Here is a 16,398-nt window from a genome sequence, read left to right as displayed (position 1 = left end):
GGTTTATGTAAGAGGGAAGGGGAAGGTTATATGAGTGCATTCTGAATAAGAACAATTGATTATTGAATTATTTGTTCAATCGTGTTATTTTTGGGGGGAGCATACTTATACCATTATTCTGACATTATTCAAATTATAAATAAAATACATTGTTACTATTACAGTATTAAACTGAGAAAATGATTTCCAAGTGTGTGGCAACTTTCATGGACTTGAGTAGAACCTTTCGTACTTGATGGAACTGGGACCTCAAACCTTTGCTATTCTTATTCTGCAACGTGTTCCCCTGAATCTTTGGCCCACAAGTAACATTTATGACTGTTCTTATTGTGATAAAAACGTTTAACTGGTTAAGTATGACGTGCTCTTGGCAATGAATGGTCATAGAAGATGTGAAAAATGGTGGTGTTAAGCTTTGCTAAATCACTCAGTGCGTCAGTTGTTTCCTGAGTGTGTGGCAACTTTCATGGACTTGAGTAGAACCTAAGTTTAATCTTTCATACTTGATGGAACTGGGACCTCAAAGCTTTGCTATTCTTATTCTGCCACATGTTCCCCTGAATCTTTGGGCCACAAGTAACATTTATGACTATTCTTATTGTGATCAAAACGTTTAACTGGTTTAGTATGAAGTGCTCTTGGCAAGGAATTGTCATAGAAGATGTGAAAAATGGTGGTGTTAAGCTTTGCTAAATCACTCCGTGCGTCAGTTGTTTCCTGAGCCATGGTTGATCATGTAGGATTAATGCCACAATAACTAGTTCCAGTAGACCACGTTGAGTACAAAGCAAGAGTAGACACTAATAGACCCTGTTTCAGCTCCAGATTTCCAGCCTGTGTTTAGTGGGCTGCTGGAGTTTGGGGCAGGCTTTGCTCACTGCTGAAATGTAATACAGGCAGTGTTGGTAAGCCATGCAGCCTGTGAGCAGGCATGGTGAATAAGCAAAGGAGACAGTGGTCTGGTATCCTAGGCAGCAATGCAGGAGCCACTGTCCACTTTCCTACAATTAATATGTTTTGAAGGGGGGATTTAAAGTGCAAACACGGAACCAGGAAACAATTTCTTTCGTGTATTATGCCTGAGTAAAATGAGATCATCTGTATGGATACTTTTATTTGCTTTGTATGTTGTTTGTATTCCGTGACGATTACAAACATGCTGTAATAATTTTATTGTCCACCCTTGTGTAAAGTTAATGTTATGTTACTGGCATAACATTCAGCTGGCATTCACTAGAACACTTGTTGATGGTGCAGTAGTGGTAGCTACTTGCAAACTTTGGGGAACAGAGTTTTTTTTTTTTAATAGTATGCCTTCGGATGTCACAACATTGTCTTCTCTCTGTCTATAATAATTTATAGTGTAATTTATTCTTGGCTATAGGGAGTGAATCTTACATTTTGAGAAATGTGGATTAGTATTTTGGCTCTGACTATGTGGTGGTTATTGACATAAGTTAATAGGACACTGGATGAGCTCTCTCATCTAGTTTTCTCTCATGTAACATTTAGCAGAAGGGCTTAGTTTGTACCAGAGCTCCACCTTAGGCAGTGTAAAGTAAGAACACAGTAGATGGAAATGGCCCTGTGCATGTCTCTTGCTCCTGATTCAGTAATTACACAAAGTTCTGTACAGACAACATTTTTATTTGTTTTATTCAAACTTAGGATGTGTGACTCATTGACACACACATTTATGGGGCACTGCTTAGCGCAGTGCACATGACCCTATACTATACTTTGGAAGTGGATTAATTGCTAGGTCCCATAGACATCACTTTTAATTTGTCAGAACAATCACCCACTCCAGCAGACTGGTTTGGGAGAAGTCTTGCCTCACTTTCATTTCTTAGGAAATTCCATGTACAGCTGCACCTTGCTTGCACAGGGCATTTGAACCTGTGAACCAAAGCCACATACCGGGAGCTTCTTGACTTGAGTGAACAAAGTTGGTAATGGCAGAAGAGTCCTCAACTCTAGCTGCTGTTTAGCTGAATGGCTGTTCAATCAAGGAGTCCATAGTAGTGAAGCAGCTATTGTCCAGAGCTGGCTGTCACATCCTTGGTAGGGTGCAAAACAGCAGAAGCACCTATTTATGGCCAACTAGGGATGAGCAATCAAGGGTCACAAATGAGGGTTTGATGAGCTCACCCCACAAAAGATCTCATACAGGAGAAGAAGGCATAAACAATTGGGTCAGAAGACCCTACATGTTTTTGTTATTCATTCCTTTTGCTGCCATGTTGCTCATTGACTTAGCAGTGCTGCATAAAACACCCCTATTCCAGCTGCTACCAAAGCACCACTGTGCCATGTTGGCACTTAGGGCTGGTAACTGAATGCTCACTTCTCTTTCCAGTCTTCTACTCTTCCCCAAATCTTCTCTTTCCCAAATGCAAACATTGGCTGCTGTGCCACTGTGTGCTGGGCAGTTGTCCCTTTGTGGGCCGCCTCATAATGCACACCTTCCCTCAGAAAAGCAGCTTTGGTTCCCTTGCCCAGCTCTCCTCCTTGAAATCAGCTATGGCTACAGCGTAGCCTCTGGGTTTGCTTTTCAGGTAATTAAGCCACAGCCTATCCCCGTGTAGCCAGAACCTTGGGAACCTCTCTTGCTTCTTTTCCCTCCATCTTTCTTCTCCCTCTCCCTGACTTTGAACCCCAGTTCCCAGGTAACTGTAATGATCGCATTAGCCTATACAGTATTTGTCTGTCATAAAGGTTCATTCTTGGTAAAGATCTAGCAACCAGTGGGAAGGATATTCAGAAGTTTAAATTTCAAATGAGTGAATAGAACACAACTGAAAAATATATCCAGTTAAATAGAGGCACAGAATATGGTTTTCCGCTATAACACAAATGAACCATTATGTGTTTTGGTGGAGATGTTCAACTATTAAAATCTTGTAGGTTAATGCTTGCTATTTATGCTAGTCATTTATGCAGTGACGTTGGTCATTGACTTTTCCCTGGAGCACTGATAGCGAGTTTTGGGGGTCATCCTTGGTTCCTCCGTTCTTCTCTATGACTTGTCTTGTCCCACTTCCCTCATCACACCTCTAGGATTAAGATTCCCTCACCCAATTCATTTTCATTACATGCTCTCATCATCTCTTGGCCTTCTCACTGCCTGCTCTCCCAACCATTGTTCAAAACATCTTTCTAAGAACCCCTTTCTCTGCTGTCACTTCACCTCTCCTTGAAACTCAGTGCCAGATTACTGTCACTTTCCACACCAGCTTCTAGCTCTGGACATTCGAGGCCCTTTATTCCATGTCCTCCATTTGGGTAGATTCATTTCTCATTAATTTTTCTGTTTTCAGTAAGTTCATAGTGTTCCTGTTGGGGCTACTACAAGTATGTTTTGACTTAAGAAGAAACAGAGCAAGGCAGTGCACATGGCTAGCAGAAAGTAGCTGCAAACAGAATGTCAGGCTGAAAATGCATGGAGATGACAGATGCAAATGGCAGTTTTAAAATGTGCACTTAGACAAGCCAGCCTTAATTTATTTGAGCTATGGAACTGAACTGTGCAGAAGCAACAGTAAAGTCTTTGTAGCACGAGTTACAGGTGCCTGTAGTATGTAAACTTCGTGGCAGAACATTTTATTGCTTCCCCGTATAAATGTCACAGTGACCCTGTGCTCTGGTGGTCCTAACTATAGCTCTGTTCAGGATACAGCATCGGATATGGAGAGTCAGTGTTGCAGATGGATGGGTTACTCGCTTATCAGAAACATGAGTACTTAATGCTGTGTACTATATGTGGAGCTGCATCCAAGCCTATTGTGGCATGGCTTTAGTTGCAGCAAGATTCCCCACTCCCCCCCCTCTTGAATTTTCCCATGCAATTGCTTCTCCTCACTGTTGCTGAATATGGATGATCGATTTACTGTGTGGGAAATGTGAGGAAGTCTGTTTGGTTCTTAGATGTGCATCAGTGTACTGCAACACAGAAGGCTGTGGCTAGTTTTGTAGTATTCCATAGTTGCCACTTCTCTGCCCCTAGTTGCTAGCTTGTCCTGTTGCTATGGTGTGAAGATATTAGTTCTTCCTATTCCTCCATGCATTGCTGTGCTGTTTTGTCACTAGTTCCTGGTTCTTTGTTTATGGAAGTAGATGATTTGTTCTGTTCTTGCTGTCTTAAAAGTTTATTCATACTGATAATGCTGATGTTTGCACTGGTTTCAAAATATGTATGCAATTTGTTCTTTTCCCAAAAGTAGTTTTCTTTGCTCAAGTGGATTTTGCTTTCTTTTTTTTTAAAGTGGTGCCTGTGTTACAAATTCATGCGTTCTACCTCAGGAATTTTTTTTAAAGCTGAAGACCCCCCTCCCCCCACACACAAGCAGGCACCCCACTCAGCATCCTCAACACACACTAACTAATGACTTAGAGTCATGTACAGTCATAGTATGGTTGTACAATCATAGTATGGTTGGTAAAAAAAACTGTGAAACATACCAAAATTTAATAGAAAAACAAAACACATCATGAAAAGTGCAAGTCTTTAAATATTTCTGAGTATATAAACAGCACTTGAGATTTTGAAATCTGAAGCTGGGGGGAGCAGAAAACAAGGAAGACAAGCCAATCCTTAAAAGAGTTTGATGGATACAACCGTCTATTTCAGAGAAATACTGTCGCCAGAAACCATCTAACCACTTGGGCAATGTGGGACAGCCTTACCATTTGAAAAAGACTCCAGCCTTTAACATTCATATAAATGCATGACAGAAAAATAAAAAATCACAACACATTTGCAGTAATTTGGAAGATCAAGAAACTGTTAAAATACACTCCCACGCGTTAACTGATGGCCAATCCTAAAAGGGCCTTACATCACCCGAACAAGTGTTTCTGCAGCAGAAGGCCCTTTATGGTTGTTGCATAACATGAGATGCCATTCAGTGTGGCTTGGACCCTGCCACCACAGTTGGCCAAGTCTTGACAGCAGTGGTTGAAGGACACCTGCTGGGGCAAGTCAGTGTGTGTGGTGGGAGGGAGGGGGTGGACAGAACGGGACAGGGAGGGGAGGGCAGAGATGGGGCAGGGAGGAGGGCAGTGAGGCTGAGCGGGGGGTGGTATTTGTGACAGTACTGCCACCAATATCCAATCTCACATCTAGGCCTTGATCCCCTGATCTGGGTCCACTCAGACTTGTGCTAGTGAAGTCACTTCTGCAGGTCCAAGTGGGCTGGCATGGCCTTATATTCCCTTACGCCTGGAAGGCCACCTGAAACGCTCCCATGAGATACAGTACCTATCTTGTTGGCATGGCTGCATCACTGTTCAGGAAGAATTGGGCTGCCTGTATGAGCTGGTTTAGCCTAGTGGCTAAGAGACAAAGCTGCAAACCAGGACTTCTTGGGAATGATTCTCACCTCTGCTACGAACTAATTAGATGTGGTTCTGTGAAATGTATGAAATCCTTTAACATTGAGACCAAGAGCTGAAAGCATGTGAACTTGGATATATTTTAGTGCACTTAGACTTCATTCTGCGTCAACCTTAAGGTAATACCTTAAGGGTAAAAATACCCTGCCTTTAGGGTATACAGGCAGTCTTGGAAAGATCAGACATAGGATTGTAGTTGAACATGCTGAGGATATTCAGCTGAGAACATGCTGAGGATTGTAGTTGAACATGCTGAACAAAAACAGAAATGGAGGCAGCACAACAGTGGTTCTTTGTGGACAACACCCTGGCTGCAGTGTCTTTTGTTTTCTTTCTTTGTTCTTTTCTGCTGTTACTGGGGCTGTGTGTGACACTTCCTTTCCATAATTTGCATGAACAGTTAAAACCAGAACGACAGACTTCCTCTCATGTTTATCCAATTTATCAAACTTCATAGGGTGTGTTTAACTAAAAAATGTTTTTGTGGTTTCATTTTGTATCATAGTCTAGTGCAGAGGATAAAATGTTAGGTGTTGCCCTGGGCGGCAGATATTTAAACTTCTGTTCAGCTGTGAAGCTCACTGTCAGGTCAGCCCATAACCTGGATTTCTTTTATGGTTAACCGTGATCTCAAGCCTGTAAGTAGAAAGTCTATTATCAGCTTAGCAGTATTAATAAAAAAATTACATACATGCTTGGTCTTTTGAGTTCTTTGTCAGTGCAGCTGTAAGAATCTCCTGCTACAACTTTAATTGGATTATATAAGCAAGGTACAGAACTCTGGGCTTATCCTGAGATCTGGCAATTAATTCATTATGCATTTAATCACATCAGCACCATACGTTGTGTTGAGCTTCTGGCAGTGGCACAAACTCCTACCTTTGCCAAGAGGTGGCCCCATGCTTGGTGACAAGGCTGGGGCAGCATGCCTGCTATTTCAGGATTGAGGAAGAGCCCCATCACCACAGGAGCACTGCACGAGGGGCTTTAGGGAGAAAGGAAAAGAGACAGGTATAAAGGCTGCCTGTGGCTTCCACTGCAGCGTCTAAGAGCTGTGGAAACCACCCTTTCTTTCTTCTGCTAGTGAAATATACTGCTGGAAAAATGGTGAAGCAAAGGACTGAAATGGTGTTTTGCTTCTGAGGTTAGTGCCTGCCTCAAATCACACACTGCTTTAGCTGTTGTAGCACAAGCAGAGGCTTGTGCTGGGACACCTGGGTAGGATCACGCTCTCTCTGATCTGTACTGAAACCTCCTATATTTTTTAAAAAACAATCCCCCACTCTGCATCTGATGCTAGGAATTTTCCACCGTGGAAGCTGGCATAATTCCTCTCAATTAAATGTTACCGTTTGCTAGTTTTAAAACTGTAAAAATATAATTTTCACTAACTACTTAGTTGCACAGGATGCGCTGCATGGAAATTAGCAGGTGCAAATTAAGTGCAGTTGGAGGAGGAGAGGAGGGAGAGTCATGTTTTTTGTACAGTCAAATTGTAGGTTCATTGCTAAGATAGTTTTGGGTTGCGGATGCATTTATTAGCTTTTCTGTCGGAAATTGATGTGGTTTACGAGGGTGAAAGCTAAATGAAAGTTTTGGTTTAGGCAGGTGACCTGATTACAGCCGTTCGTCAGAGAAAGAAAAGCTTCATAGTGCTAGAAGGAAAGAACTGAGGGGAGGGGAGGAAAGAGTGGAGGGTTTTTCCCCCTCCTTCTCCCCCCTCCCATTACCTCTTTATCTGGGAGGTGAGGGGGCACTGGAGTGGTAAGCACCACACTTTCTTAGTGTCTCCTTGCCCCAACAGGTCCATGGAGTTTGATGAGCAAAATGCTCACCTGGTGTATTCCCTGAGCTCTGGGAATGTGGTACCAGTGAGCCCCTCACCTGACCCTCATATGGCTTCTGAACCTAAAGGTGGGAAATTAGCTTGCTTTCCCTCTGCATGGATGTCATTGTAGGGATTTGTCTCAAGCAAAAGAGATTAACCCATCACAGAGGACAGAGTACCCCAGATTTCATGATGCGGTTCACTGTGTTAAAGTCTGAAGGAGTGGCCCTTCCGCTACCAGAATTCTGAGAACTGGGCATCTAGGACTGTGCCTGCCTCTCACTCTGCTTCTGGGTATTTTCTCTGGTAATGAAGGGGATCCTTTTACTATTTCATGGCAACTGTAGCCACCTCTGTTGTAGCTGGAGTGCTTCGTTAACCCTAATGTGCCTCCCCTCCCTCCATATGAACTGGAAGGAGGTTGCAATAACAAGCCCTTGTAAATGGCAGAAGTGGCATTGCGAAGCCTCTTTCTATTCTAACCTACCTCTCCTGAGGATGTTTTAAGGTCCTGGCCTGATCTGGTAAAGGACCAGTTAATGAAAAGCTATACAGCGAAGCGATTGTTTCCAGTTAATCTGCTTGGATGAGCCTTTGCAGAGGCCTGTGTCTGCTAGCTTTCTTGGTCAAAAGGGCAAGACAGTATTATGCACTGTGTGGTCTGACCCTGTGACCTTGAAGTGCTGTCTAGGCTATAGGAAAATGCTCAGTGGAAGGACTTCTTCAGCAGTCTGTTCCACACACGTTGTTTTGCAAACTAATTTCTAGTGACAAAAGATATTGCAGTTTATGTATAGTACAATTCTTAACTTGAGCAATCAGAAAGCTTGGGCAGAACAGAAAGGCAGTAAATTCCCAGGCATGTATATAGACCCATCTCTTTCGAATGACCCTATAGCTGGAACTTAGCCATCTTCCTATTCTGTCCAGTGGATACTGCCAAGTAGCTGAAAAATTTGAATGTAGTCAGACATAGGAATTGGAAGCTATAAAATAACCTAGTTGTATGTATAACTTTTTTTTGGCAATTTGACCAGAATTAATTTGTGCGCTGATTAGTAATTCATTCTCCCCTCTTAGAATGTTGTTGGAGGTCATCTAATCCATCTCCGTGTTCAGAACAGACAGCTGCTACAGCAACCCTGACAAGTGACCATCTAACCTCTGCTTGAAAATGTCCAATGAAGCAGAGTACATTACAGCACAAAGCAGACTGTTCCAGTGCTGAAGAGCTCTGACAGGAAATGTGTCTTCATGTCTAGCCTAAATCTGCTTCCCTGTAGTTTAAACTCATTGGTTCTAACCTTGCCTTCAGGAACCACAGAGAGCAAATTCTACTTTTCTTCAGATAAGGTAGCCCTTCAGATACTTGAAAATGGCTATTGTATGACCCCTTAATCTTCCCTTCTCCATGCTAAACATATTAAACTCATTTAACTGTTCCTCCTAGGACTTTCTTTTCAAACACTTTACTATCTTATTTGCCGTCCTCTGAACCTGATCCATATTGTCAATGTTCTTTTTAACAGTGTGGTGCTCAAAAGTAAATGCGGTACTCCAAGGTCTGCCTTCTACTAGTATGTTTTTGTATAGGTGTGGTGAAATGGCTTAAGATTGAAGTACCTGGTTCAAATCTCACCTCAACCACAAACTCACTATTATCTCACTTGGCTCTATCCCCTCCTGTCCCTTAATATGGAGATACTAATGCTTACTATACAGACATTTTATGAGGATTATTGGGTTAATGTGTGTGAAGCAGTCAATGTTAGATAAATGTTTTATGCAAAGACCTGATGCAGAATAATAGCAATAATATTCAGGTGGCATCTCTTGGAGATTCTTTCAATAAAATATGGCAAATGTCTTTATTTCACATCGAAACGTAGCTTTGGTAAAATGCGAGGATTTATCTTGTCCTACGTGCAGGTGTGTTGCATCTTCTGAAAGCATCTTCTGAAGGACAGTAATTTCCCATGGACAGAATGCAGTGATTTAAAAAAATAATACAATGTGTTCAACCACGTTTTCTCCTTAATTGTTCCTTGAGCAATTTAAACACCTGTATTATTTCCTACCGTATTTAATTAAAATTTGACCTGATCTTAGCTATTCTTAACGTGATATGTTTCGCTGAAGTTTAATTTCCAAGTATGCTTAGGACTGTAGCTTTTTAGAGCCCAATGTGAAACATGTTTACTTGGAAGTTAGTCTCATTGGGCTCAATTTTTCTAGGGGATTTTTCCCCTAGTAAGGTTTAGGATTGGATCCTTTCAAGACAATCCTGGGCCTGTTTGCTTAAAAGTAAATTCCACTGCATGCAGTATGATTTTTCTCTTAAATAAGTGTGCATAGGATTATATATACCTGGAAAATGTGAGAAGAGCCCTGTGGAATCAGAGCAAATGTCCACCCTGTGATCCACCAGTTGCCTCTAGAGAAGCCTACAATCAGGGCATGAAGCCACTGGTTTATGTAGCTGTATTATTATTATTGCTTACCAGCAGTTGATATTCAGTGACTTGCTTCCTGTGAATATGGAGGTTCCATACACTCATTCTGACTAATGGGCTTTGGGCAATAAGTCCTGTAACTCTTATTGAGCAGTAATTCCTGTGAAACTGCACAAGTTTGATTTGCTTCTAAATAGACGCATCTAAGATTAGGTTGAATTTGTTTGTTTTCGAAGATGCACATTAATGTAAAATAGGTATCAACACGAAATTATCTGTTGCCTGTGGATTTTCCAAATCCCTGAGGGCTCAAGATGGGTTTAAAAAAAACACACAATATTCATGTGAGCTGACAGTGGTTCTTTTCCCCCCTGCAGCAACCTTAACTAGTTGAACTCTGGTACCAGACTTTCAAGTACTTCTGGGATATTGTGTACTCACTATGGTTTAATATGAGTCAAGTTAATGCAGTCACATTTTAAAGAGCTGAGATTAGAGTTGTGAAGAACAGCAGGATGTGCGCACAGTGGGACATGGCTGACAGTCAACAACTTGTGTTCTGCATCTGTGAAAAGTCCCATGTGTTCATGCAGTTTAAATTCTGCATCCATTTAGCTGGAAAGTACTGAAGAGGTATTAGATTAAAGGACAGTGTGGTTGGAGTCTCTTTGCAAGTGGCTTTTTTCATGCTTTATGGGAAGGATGAAGATGAACATAAGGCACAATTATCAACTTTTGCTCCCTCTATAAGATTATCCCCAGTATGGGGGATAATCTTTTAATCTTGTTGTAACCATTATCCAAGTACTGTATGTATGCACTTTAAGTACACAAAGTGCTGTATAAATGTGGACATCTAAAAGTGTTAGTAGACTGGGCATTGTGCAAATCTCTATAGCAAGGACTGCTCTTGATTCAGAGATAGTATTCTCTAATATTCTGTGAGCATGTAGTAAGTAGAGTAAGTAAGGTAGGATTACATCCTAAATCTAACTGAACACTTTGGAATTAAAGGGCAGTCCTCTCATAGATTAGGGACTGGTTGAGGATCAGGAAGCAGAGAGTGGGTGTCAATGGCAACTTTCACAGTGGAGAAAGATGAAAAGTGGTGTGTTCCAAGGATCTGTCTTGGGACGGGTGCTTTTCAGCCTGTTCATATATGACCCGGAGACAGGGTCAGCAGTGAAATGGCCAAGTTTGTTTTCACCCCAAACTTTTCCAAGTGGTGAAGACCAGGAGAGATTGTGAAAAGATCCAGAAGGATCTCTCCAAACTGGCAGAATGTGCAGCAAAATGGCAGATGCGTTTCAATGTAAGTAAGTGTAAAGTCATGTACATTGGGGCAAAGAATCAAAACTTTACATATAAGGTGATGGGTTTGGAGCTGTCTGTAATGGATCAGGAGAGTGACCTTGGGGTTCTGGTGGACAGCTCGATGAAAATGTCGACCTAATGTTTGGCGGTGGTGAAGAAGGCTAATTCCATGCTTGGGATTATTAGAACTGAGAATAAGACAACTGATACTGTGATGCTGTTGTACAAACTGATGGTAAGGCCACACCTGGAGTATTGCATCCAGTACTGGTTGTCCCATCTCAAAAAGGATATAGTGGAAATGGAAAAAATACAGAAGAGAGCAACCAGAATGATTACTGGGCTGGGGCACCTCCCTTACAAGGAAAGGCTACAGCATTTGGGGCTCTTCAGCCTAGAAAAGAGGCGTCTCAGGGGGGACATGATTGAGATATGCAAAGTTATACAAGTGGATAGATGCTCTTTTTCCTCTCACTTAACACAAGAACCAGGGACATCCACTAAAATAGAATGTTGGAAGAGTTAGGACAGACAAAAGAAAATATTTCTTCATCCAGTGTGTAAGTCTGTGGAACTCCTTGCCACAGGAACTGGTGATGGTATCTCATCTAGATGCCTTTAAGAGAGAATTGGACAAATTTCTGGAGGAAAAGTCTATCATGGGTTACAAGTCATGATAGGCATGTGCGAGCTTCTGATATATAGCGTAATGATGCTAACTAGCCATCTCATAATTGCTTATAGGATTAGGAATAGCTGTGCTTTGCATTTAAACCACAGAATTTGGCTATCTTGGTCAACTTGTTGCACCTAATTTTTTCCTAATATGTTTTTTATTGATTTTTATGAAGAAAGAAAATAGCATAGGCATTTGAGAATGAAATCTTTCTTCCCCAAATCCAGTTGGTCATACATTTTAAAAAGGAATTAACATTTTACAAACCATTGATCAGAATTTCATTTTTCCTGATATGATGGATGACTAAAAAGTACCCAGTGATATGCTGAATGTGAGTTCTAGGTTTTAAACTTAATTCTGTGCTCCTTGTCGGCACAGCCAGAGGCGTGTTTGTAGTTTTAGAATGGTAAAGGACTAGGAGGCTTGTGGCATGACACATAAGAACTGGTGGTGATATTACTGTTAGTGTGTCCAGCATTGTGTACACATAAGATTTAAAGCAAGTCCCTGTCCCTAGGAAGCTCACAACAGTTGAAGTCAATTGGTGGTGGTGGAGAAAAACTGTGAGAAAAACTGACCTGACAAGAACTTCAGGGTAGAAAACGTGGTGGCGGACTGATTGTCGCCAACCTGTGGACTGATGTGGGCTGATGTGGTGTGATATCATTTTACCATGGAGCATGGTGAGCTTGCTGCTGTTATTGAAACTGTGTCATTCTGCTTTTGGTGAAAGATTGTGAGATATGGTTGCAGCTCTTGAATGCATTGGAACAGGCGGTCATGCGGCATCTCCAGCTCATTTCACTTCTCAGTGAAGTTATGATGGTTGAAGAAGATTTATACACAAGTACATGCAGACTTTGTGTTGTGTCTAATGTTCTTTCTCTTGGGACCTCAGTCTGATTTGATTTTAAAAGATAGAATTGAAGTACTTTTTAATTTTGAGTTCTAATTTGATTGGTGGGATGTGATCCAGGTTTACTGAGTCTTGATTTAAACCAGGTTTGAAATCCATTTGTATATCAGCTTGTAGCACACTGTTTGCAGTGATGCTGTTGGAATGTCAGATCTACTTGGTATCTCCTTTTCCCCCTAGTTAACCCATCTAGGGACAGGTTTCACAACATTCTGAACTGATCATAGAATTGGAAGGGACCTTGGAGGCTATTCAGTCTCTCTGCTTAAAAACTTCCAACAAGTGAGAACCCACAACTGCATGAAGCAAAGTATTCTGGTGCCAAATTGCTCTTACACAAAGAAGTCTTCCTCTTGTCTACCCTAAATCTACTTCCCTGTAGTTTCAACCTGTTGATTCTAGTCCTGCCCTCAGGAACCAAGAAATCAAGTTCTTCTCTGTGATAGCCCTTGAGAAACTTGAAGACAGTATCATATCTCCCCTTAGTTTTCTCTTACCCAGGCTAAACATCCCAAACTCTTTTAATTGTTCCTCCTAGGACTTGGTTTCAAAGACTACTCACTCTCTTGAGTTGCCCTCCTCTGAACCCACTCCATCTTATCAATGTCCTTCTTAAAATGTGTTGCCCCAAACTGGACACAATATCCCAAGTGATGTATGAGTGGTGCAGAACAGAGGGGAACTATTACCTGTCATGATCTGGACTTTATGCCTCTGCTAATGCAGCTCAGATGCACTTATACCGCTAATGGCCCAATCTTATTGGGCCGTGCCATAGGCAGAACTAGTGTTCCAGCAGAGGTTGACACTATAGCAATGTGATATGCCTTCTGGAATTATGTGGAGCCACACACTTCTGGGCCACTGCTGCAGAGTGTGGAAGGACCCTGTCTGTAATGATGGCAAAGGGGAGCTCTGCTTTCATTGGTAAGTCAGTGGGGTGGGCAGAATAGGGGAGGGCACTGGAGGAGGCGGCCCCAGATGTGGGCAACTTTTGCGGGATGCTAACCCCTCCAGAGTGATGTCTCCTCAGACTTGCGTCAGCTAAAGATCTGGCACAGGTCCAAGGAGATCAGTTGGCAATTGAAGGGCCTATGGAGGGGTGTGGGAAAATATTTTCCCTTTCCCCTCCCAAGCCTCCTGATCAGCCCTGCACAACCACAGCATGCAGCACAACCTGTTTTGGTGCAGCTGCATGCTATTATGGGGAAAAGGACAGAATTGTGCTCTTAAGCAAAGATCTCAACATATGCACACATCCTGAGTCGCACTGAAGTTGCATCACTTGTCTTGTCTGATCTTCAAAACCTTTGCATCGTTCTCCTATTCAGCCACAGGTATGGACCAAGGACAGAAATGATTAACAATTTACTGCCATCTCCTGTGTCTGACTTTGTCCACAGTGATCCTTTATTCTTTGGCCTGGGAATATTTGTCTGATAAATGATTGTCATAACAATCATTTGCTATTCTGAGTTAGCAGTATATTTTAGGCATTGTTGGTATTCGAAGAAAAAAGAACAGAAAGGGTATATTCTCTTAACTTTAAAATTAAGTGGATGCGTTATGCCACACTAGTGGGATGGATCTCTCTGTTACTTTTTTTTGTATCACTTAAGACTCAGCAAGACAAATTTATTTAAGACATTTATACCCCCCCCCCCGCCACAATGGCTACCCAAAGTGAAGATAGCCAACCATCTCATGTGGTACGCACCAGGAATTGATAAGACATTTGCAAAACCAGGAAGCTGTCGGTCACCCAGGTTGTTCTTAAAATTCATCTGTAACTGAACTAACCCTGTTAAGTGAGCAAACAGGCACTTTCTAAGTGGTGGCTCTCCTTTGTATGTTTAGCATGGGCCCCATGGGTACTGTCTCTATTTATTCCAGCACTGTATTCCTACCAGTTGGTATGTGTGTGAGAGAGAGAGAGAGAGAGAGAGAGAGAGAATATCTATTTTGGCCCTTTGAGATGGGTAATGATCTCATTTATTTTGGTATGTAAACCCTTTTGAGGTCTTGTAGCTGATGAAAAGAGGTATATAACTATTCATCATCATCTTTATAATGAACTTGAAATTTTTATTTGACTGATATTTAGTCTATAGATCTATCATGTTGTGACCCTGATTATATGTAAAAAAGAGTGATGAACATGGGTTTAGGATAAGATCAGGATAAATGATCTTGGATATTAGCATCGGCATTGTGGTACAGAGTATAATGCCAGGATCATGTTGTGATCCTGATTATATGTAAAAAAAAGAGTGATGAACATGGGTTTAGGATAAGATCAGGATAAATGATCTTGGATATTTACCTTGGCGCTGTGCTACAGAGTATAATGCTAGGATCATGCCCACATCCTTGATATTTTCCAAACAACTACTATTCCTGGTTTCCGTAGCCTGCAGGTTACAGTAGGTTCTAACCTACTGTAGGTTAGAATCCTGTTTTGTATGTTGTATGCATGCCCAAGATACCAATGTGAGTTAATTGTCCTTGAACCACCCTGCAGTACTCTAAGCTCCGTGGTTAAAGCATGGGCAGAGGTGCCAAGCAATAGAGAATATGGAATCAGGGGCATTTAGATCAATGGTTCCCAACCTTTAGGACCCTGTGGACAACTGACACAAAAATTGGAATTGTTGTGGACCACGTGCAACCCTCCCTCCCCCTGCACCCAAAAATACAATTAAATTTGGTAGTCCATGGAGGGTATTTTTTGTTGAGGTGCTAGAAGTGTTGGCTGCAGCTGTGGTCAGTCCTTTCTTTGACCTCACTGGTGGTCTGTTGGGGGGGTGCCTAACTGAGCAAGTGCTCCTCCATGGACCACTAGAGAGGGCAGAGAATGTACCACCCAGAGCCGCAGCCAACACTTCAATGAGTGCTTCTCCATGGATGACCAGAGGATGGAGAACGGACCGCCCACAGCTGCAACTCTCACTTCAGTGGTCTGTGGGGAGCACACACTCAGATGCTAAAAGTGATAGAAGGTGACAATTTTTTTCCTGAGCTCGTGGACCACTTTTCAGAGTCTTGTGTCTGTGGTCCACGGACCACAGGTTGGAAACCACTACTAAACAGATGTGATGCACCCCACATCACACTGTATTAAAAAGCCCCTCGGAATATACATATGCAAGTCCTTAGGCATGCCTAAAATAATGCTGGTTTGGTTTCTGGTCCTCTTATCGCCTTGCTTTGATAATATACCCATCTCAAACTGGTTTTCATTTTCCATTTCAAGTCACTTCCTGGTGATTTAAGTAAAAATGCAGAAGCTTTAATGTTGGATCACAGAGTCTGACAGACTATGTTTCATTTTTTTTTATGGTGCCAAGTGAACTTTCACGCTACTGCTAAAGGCTTCTCATCAAGCTGTGGAATTCTGCTCAGGATAAATTCTGCAGTTTAAACTCTGAAAAATAGGAATTCACCTGCATCTATCTTTATAGAGGCATCTGGTGGGTAAAAATAGAAGTACAAATGGATCCTGTATTGTGCAGCTAATTGTATTTGTTTTTGAATGTAGTACGAACCTCATTTGATTTTGTCCAGCTGAACCAGTTGTATCCATGGGTACCTTTGGGCTCTTTTTAATGATACCCCCCCCCCCGCCGACCATCCTGACTTTCAGACTTACTTCTTTTTTTAATTACTCTTTCCCTCCCCTGTGTCTCTCACCTACTCTTGCGATCTTAAGAATTCTTTCTTCTGCAATCTCATAGCCTAAGTGCATACAGTTACATTTGACGACATGTTCCACTTAAAACTGTGTTCTTTCTGGAGCTCACGTTTCATTACTATT

The sequence above is a fragment of the Tiliqua scincoides genome, chromosome 1 (genome assembly GCF_035046505.1).
Source record: "Tiliqua scincoides isolate rTilSci1 chromosome 1, rTilSci1.hap2, whole genome shotgun sequence".
NCBI lineage: Eukaryota > Metazoa > Chordata > Lepidosauria > Squamata > Scincidae > Tiliqua > Tiliqua scincoides.
This window is presented reverse-complemented; position numbering follows the sequence as displayed.